Genomic DNA, 7632 nt, shown 5'->3' on the forward strand with positions numbered 1-7632 from the left:
CTCTGGCAAGTTGGATACTGAAAGGCCACAAAGATGCTGGCAATACTCTTGAATGAATGCATTGGTATTTCCGAGACTGGTGACTGGGTGGAGAGGGTTTAACCCACGCTATGGAGCTGTCTAAAACTGCTAATAAGACAGAAGAATAATACACCAAGATAAAATCCAAAGGACACATAATAGTGACATTGCTGCTCCGTGTGACAAGGACAGAATGAAACAATAAATTAGTGATGTCTGCCTGGGGAAGAAGCCAGGAACCCCCTGGGGGGGGGGTCAGTCACTCAGTCGTGTCTGACTCTTTGCGACCCCATGGACTGCAGCACGCCAGGCCTCCCTGTCCATCACCAAATCCAGGAGCTTACTCAAACTCATGTCCATTGAGTAGGTGATGCCATCCAACCGTCTCATTCCCTGTTGTCCCCTTCTCCTCCTGCCTTCAGTCTTTCCCAGCATCAGGGTCTTTTCCAGTGAGTTGGTTCTTCACATCAGGTGGCCAAAGTATTGGAGTTTCAGCTTCAGAATCAGTGCTTCCAATGAATATCCAGGACTGATCTCCTTTAGGATGGACTGGGTGGACCTCCTTGCAGTCCAAGGGACTCTCAACAGTCTTCTCCAACAGCACAGTTCAAAAGCATCAATTCTTTGGCGCTCAGCTTTCTTTATAGTCCAACTCTCACATTGATCTATGACTACTGGAAAAATCACAGCCTTAACTAGATGGACCTTTGTTGGCAAAGTAATGTTTCTCCTTATTAATATGCTGTCTAGGTTGGTCATAACTTTTCTTCCAAGGAGCAAGCATCTTTTAAAATTTCATGGCTGCAGTCACTATCTACAGTGATTCTGGAGCCCCCCCAAAATAGCGCCTGCCCAAGCCTGCAGGATACAGCAGCGAGGCTCACCTTGCACAGGTAGATGTTGGTGGCGGGCTGCTGGATGGCCGAGTGCTGCCAGGCCAGGTATTCATCCACACGGGCGCGGCCTGCAGTTCGGGCGGGTACCAGTGTGCCTCCATCTGGTACTTGCAGCTCAGGTATAAAAGGATGGCCACACTGCAGGCAGGGGGTGTCAGAGGTCTCCCCACCCACCTGGGGTGGGCGGCTCCATCTCTCACCAGCCCTTCAACTCCACCCCCAGAGGAGGACCTCCCCAGGGCCCCTCCCCTCCGGGTGGCATCTTCCTCCACCACTCTACTCCATTCCTGCTCTCCAGGCTCTGTTCCTCCCCCAGTTTCCAGCCCCCTCCCTGCCATGACGGCCTCCCCCGTGGCTCAGCCGGTCAAGAATCTGCCTGAAGTGTAGGAGATGCAGGAGATGCGGGTTCAGTCCCTGGGTTGGGAAGCTCCTCTGGAGGAGGGCATGGCAACCCACTCCAGTATTCTTGCCTGCAGAATCCCATAGACAGAGGAGCCTGGTGAGCTGTAGTCCATGGGGTCGCAAAGAGTGGGACCAGCCTGAAGTGACTTAGCATGCTTAGCACGCTCTGCCAGGACTCCAGCCTGCTCCCCGTCTCAGAGCCAAGCTCTCTGGATCAGGGTCCTTTCTCAGGTGGTGAGCCAGACCAGCCACGCACGCCCCATTCCCTTCCTGGGCCTGTTATGCCTGGTGTTCAGGGTCTGGGGGAGGGCCTCAGGGGACCTCCACTCTTTTTCTTTTTTGGCCACATAGGGGAGTAGCCTGTGGGATCTTACTTGACCGGGGATTGAACTCCAGCCCCCTACAGTGGAAGTGGGGAGTCTTAACCACTGGACCACCAGGAGAGTCCCCCACTGCTGATCGCCCTTGGGCTCCAGGCACTTGGTGCTCAGTCTCCATCCTCCGACAAGCCCTGGGAGGTGGTTACCTTATTCCCCTGTCTTACAGAAGAGAAGGCTGGGGCCCAAGGCTCGGGCCCTGCCCGCGGGCAGAGAGTGAGGACAGGGGACTGGCATTCAGAGCGCAGCGCAGCCCAGGGCTGCCCGACCCCTCTGACTCTGAAAGGCCATGTGGGGACATCTGGGGAGGGGCCCCCTTAAGCCTCAGCCTTCCCTGGCTGCCTCCCGGCTGTGCAGGCCCTCCGCTCTGAAGCTCCCAGATTTAGCCCCAAAGCAGCCCCCTGGTCCAAGTCCCTGCCCTCTGAGCTGGGCTAGCTCAAAAGAGGAAGGGGCTGCTGGAAAGATTTCCAGTTTTTTGTCTGCCTCCAAGCAATGATGAGCCCCAGACCCAGGAATTCGGGTTTCAAGTGCTCCCCTTGGGGGAGAGGGGAGAAGAGAGAGCGCAGAGGCGGCTCAGCGCAGGGCCTGGCCCCCGGGTGCCCCCTCCGTGGAGTCCACCTGGCTCTGCTCACCCTGTGGGGCCAGCTCCACAGGCCTCAGCTCGAAGGGGATGCCACTCTTCCTGGTGAAAATGTAGGTGGCGTGGCAGGGGGGCAAGGACAGTTCTCCCTGTGCCTCCCTCCTGCCTGCTCTCCACTCGGGTCTGATCCATGCTTCTCCTGAAGCCTAATCCCTCCACGACAGGCTGGGCAGCCAGCCAGGACACCACACCTCCTGGCCTCTGCCCGGTGAGGGGCTGGTCGCTGGCTTTTCTTTTCTTTTTTTTTTTTTTAAAGATTTTTTGATGTGGACCATTTTTAAAGTCTTTATTGAATTTGTTACAACATTGCTTGTGTCTTAGGTTTTAGTCTTTTGACCCAGAGACATGTGGGATCTTAGCTCCCAGACCAGGGGTCGAACCCGGAGGCATTGGAAGGCAACGTCTTTACCACTGGCCCGCCCCCATCCCCTTCCCTGCCGTGGTCTGGTGGCTTCACCAACTTCCAGACTCAGCCTGCCTCCAATGAGACTCTTATCCTGGAGCACACAGCACAGGACCAGAAGGAATTTCCTCTTTCTCCTTTTCTCTTTTTCTTTCTCATGTGGGGAGCCCTGGAAGACAGCCTCCCCCCTTCCCCGGCCCTGCCCTGCCCCACAACACATATAAGAAAATAAGTCACTCCACTGAAAATAGAAATGTGGGCATTTCCCACATTTGCTGGTCCAATGGCTAAGACTCCGAACTTCCCCTGCAGGGGACATAAGTTTGGTCTCTGGTCAGGGAACTAAGATTCCATATGCCCAAGGTGCAGCCAGAAAAAAAGAAGAAAATAGAAATGTATGTAAGGGAAACTGGAGAAACTTGAAACCGTGATGTGCTTGCATCTGTGCTGTTTCTGATGCTTAGGGGCCATTCCCTAAACATTTGTGTTTGGACTCACTATTGGTTGTAAGGAGCCCTTGACTATAAAACAGGGTGAAGGCTTCGTTGTTGGGAGCCACCTGAATGCACCCAGTCCGTGACAAGGTCATGGGACGAGAGAGGAACACGCAAGGCAGCTCTTCCTCACATTGGGCTGTCCCGGGGGCCCAATATGTCCCCTCCGGAGCCACCGGAACGAGAAAGGAACCTGGAAGGCAGCTCTTCCCCTTGAGGTTGTCCCAGGGGCCCGGTATGTCCCTGTCTTCCTTCTGTCTTACTGTTGTTGGGCTATTAATTTTTGGAAATGATAATATATAGTAATAAGGCCTCGCTGGAAAAGTCCAAGCCTTTTTGGAAATGCTCAAGATTGCTCTGGCTCAGGACACGACCATAAACATCAAGTAATAAAAGAAAAGGCCACAGGTATAGTTTGGCTGCTTGCCTAAAAGATTATAACGTTCTAGAATAGAAAAGAGTAGAGGTATTTAGATTTAGAAGTAGATATACTGCTTTAGTTTACTTGCTCCTTGGTTGAGAGGGTTTTCACTATTGCTATTTTCTTGCTGCTATTTGTTCATTGTTTCCCTTTTTTTAAACAACATGGGATATTATGGTTATTTTTGTAAAATTAGAAAATGGGGTATATAGGATTTTAATAGAAGATTTATATTAACCAGTTTTACTGCCATTATCTTACTATTAATAGAGGTGTTTTGCTGCTTTAGAGTGTTTTTGCTGTTTAATAGTTAATCGTTGTAAATTGAGATTTTGTGGTTTCAGGTAAAGAAAAATATCAGGTTTTTCTCATGGTACTATTCTCAGAAATGTCAAACATGTTACTGTGACCCTTCCCATGTATTGTTTTATTGCCCAAAGAATTTACACTATACTTGAGATTTGTGGGACATTGTTTTTGTTAGAGTGAGAATGTTAGGCCATTGAGGCAAGAAGGCTATGTACGGGACATTTAAGTATAAACCCTGTAATTGGAAATGTTCTAGATGAATGCTTAGGGGAAAAACATTGGGGAAAAAAAATATTGACGGAAGCACAAACCAATATCTGATGTAATATGTGGTGACTTAAGGGGGAGGTAACATTCATTCTATAAAAACTGAGCTATCCTAAAAATAAAAAAAAGAAGCTACCTCTTCTACGCAACCGTCTGTGTGTGTGTGTGTGTGTGTGTGTGTGTGTTCTTCCTCGCCGATGCCACTCATCCCTTGGGTATTCCTGGTCCTGCCGGGGCTGGACCTCGGCACTTCGTGATGATTCAATACCGTGCAGTGTGTCCTCTGGAGACCCTCCTAGGATTCAGCCATGGAATAAGAAGTTGTTCAGTCACTCAGTCATGTCCAACTCTTTGCGACCTCATGGACCGCAGCACGCCAGGATTCCCTGTCCTTCACCATCTCCAAAATGACAGGAAGAGGCCACAGGAGAGGAAATGCAAGAAAAGCCCCCAAGTTCACTCCTAAAAAATGTAAATTCTCAGTAAAACCGGCCTGAAAATCTATCCGTAAGGAAAAAAAAAAGATGGAATAGAAAACTGGGCAAAAGGCATGAACTTTTTTCACATAGCAATTTCATCTCCTGCTTTTAAGAAAAAGAAAAGTCAGTGTTTTTCTTGCATTTGCTGTTTTTCAAGTGTCTGACTCAAAATAGTCAACATGCCAGAGAATGCTTTGGGGTGGCTGTTCTGACCTTCTTCAATTATAAACACAAATCAAATAGCAAACACCAGATTCCTGAGCGTGGAGGTTGTGGTGGAAGCGCCCTGAGGGCTCACTTAAGCCTGACCCACGTGGGGGACGCACAAGTTATTTGTACCTTATTCGCTACAATAAATTAAAGCAGAGACATCACTTTGCCAACAAAGGTCCGTCTAGTCAAAGCTACGGTTTTTCCAGTAGTCATGTATCGATATGAGAGTTGGACTATAAAGAAAGCTGAGTGCCGAAGAATTGATGCTTTTGCACTGTGATGTTGGAGAAGACTCAAGTCCCTTGAACTGCAAGAAATCAAACCAGTCCATCCTAAAGATCAGTCCTGAATATTTATTGGAAGGACTGATGCTGAAGCTGAAGCTCCAACACTTTGGCCACCTGATGAGAAGAGCCAACTCATTGGAAAAGACCCTGAGGCTGGGAAAGATTGAAGGCGGGAGGAGAAGGGGACGACAGAGGACGAGATGGTTGGATGGCATCACCGACTTGATGGACATGAGTTTCAGTAAACTGCGGGAGTTGGTGACAGGGAGGCCTGGTGTGCTGCAGGCCATGGGGTCGCAAACAGCTGCATACGCCTTAGCGACGGAACAACATATTAACAAGAAAGGTCATTGCAAAAACAAAAATGACGTCAAATGGTCCTTCTCCCTGGTGGCTCAGACAGTAAAGCGTCTGCCTACAATGCGGGAGACCCGGGTTCAATCCCTGGGTCGGGAAGATCTCCTGTAGAAGGAAAGGGCAACCCACTCCAGTAGTCTTGCCTGGAAAATCCCATGGACGGAGGAGCCTGGTGGACTACAGTCCACGGGGTCGCAAAAAGTCGGACACGACTGAACGACTTCACTTTCACTTTCAGTCCTTCTCCTGGACGTGAGCCTCATGTCGGTCCTTAGCCGCATCTTATCAGACCTCACTCTGCACCTCGGGCAGGTGCGGCCCGTGCAGGAACGACCACGCTCGGGGCGCCTTTGGCCCAGCCGCCCTGCAGCGCGGAGTACGCCGGGAGCTGCCAGCTTCGCCCCGCCCCTCAGAGTACCGCCCCGCGCGCGGAGCATGCCGGGAGTGGGCCGATCCACCGCGTCGCGGGCTACTCGGCGCGCGGAGCCTGCCGGGAGAAAGGGATGTGGGTGGGTTGCCCTGGCAACGTGCGGCGGGGCGCGCGCTGAACCGTTGCGGTCCCGAGACCCTAGCGGCCGCTGAGCGCCGGGGTTTCGAGGGCGGCGGGTGGTTCCGTTACTGCACGGCGGCGGCCGAGCCTGGAAGGAGAGGGCAGGAAAAACCACACGGAGCGGGGCGTAGAAGCGGAAGGGAGGGGTCGGGGCGAAGGGAGGGAATGCAGCGTCTCAGGCCGCGTCGAGTGAGGGGAGGCAGGAGGAGGGGAGACGGGCTCGGAAGGTGCAGGGAAACGGAGACGAGGGAAGAAACAGCGGGGCGGGCCTCCCGGGGAAGGCAGGTTTCGTGGAGTCACATCACTGAGCAAACTGTGGGAGACCCGATTTCACGGCGTCGTCATGCCCCAGCCAGACACGCCCCATCACCGAGCAAACCGTGGCAGACCCCTACTCAGTGTTGGAAGGAGAATATATTTACTCACACGACAGAGGAGGGACAGAATGGTCAGGGAAAGGGGAGCGAGCAGGTCGGACACCTGAGCCTAGAGCCGCGTTGTAGAGCAGGGTGGGTCCTCATGGATTGCTTGCACGTGTAGGTGGAAGTCTGACCACACGGCCCTTTCTGGCGCCTAGAGATCTAAATCACCTTGACTTCCCTCTGCCTGTGAGAGACTTAGCTTTGGGTTAAGGACGGGAGAGAGGAAGGGACGAGATGGCCAGTAGGAATTGCAAGGAAGGGAGGCCAGTGGGAGGAAAGGGGAGAGAGCACCATGAAATCCATCCTGGTGAGAAGTAGGCACTGGTTTTAAGAGAAATCCTTGTCCTGACACCCCGGTGCCATTTTGGGGCTTCTGAGTGAGGTGGACCAAGTGAAGACTAGGGGCTCTGGACAAGAAGCCTTTTGGTAATTCTTGTCAGGAGGAGACTTCACATGGGACCCCACCCACCCCATCTTGTTGATGCTTTAGTCGTCATCTGGGTACCTTGAGGTCCCAGCTCATCTCCCTGAGGGAGAACCTTGGTGGTCTTCTTCGGGTACAACCTGACCTTCGGTGAATGGCTCCTGTGGGCAAAGGGGGGAAACACACGTTGCTGCTGATGACGCCAGGGAACATCACAGATTATTGAGTTCCCCAAAGTTTTCTGAGCCCGTCTTGTTACCTGTAAAACAACTGCAGCTCTCCCCTCTCCAGAGGTGGTTATATAGAGACCTAGTGAGACCCTGCAAGTGATTTTAGAGGGTGCGGGCCCTCTAATGCAAGGATGAGTTACTTGAAAGACCAGTCCATGTGGCTTGGGGAGCCACTAGGGGAAGGAAGGGGCTGGAGCCCGCTGCCACCACTGGCTAGCTGGGCCAGGTCAGCTTGATGCTTGGGCCTTCATGTACCCCCATCCCCCCTGGACCTGCTCTGGGCCCAGAGACCTGGATTTAAATCCTGGACCTGTCACTTACTAGCTGAGTGATCTTGGGCAAGACATTTTGGCTTTCCTGCTTAAGTAGGACAAAGCTGGCCTGTGAATGAAACCATAGAAACCAAGGCATTTCTGGTTCCAGGAGGCTGCTGTGGTTGC

This window comes from Dama dama, chromosome 5 (assembly GCF_033118175.1).
Source record: "Dama dama isolate Ldn47 chromosome 5, ASM3311817v1, whole genome shotgun sequence".
NCBI lineage: Eukaryota > Metazoa > Chordata > Mammalia > Artiodactyla > Cervidae > Dama > Dama dama.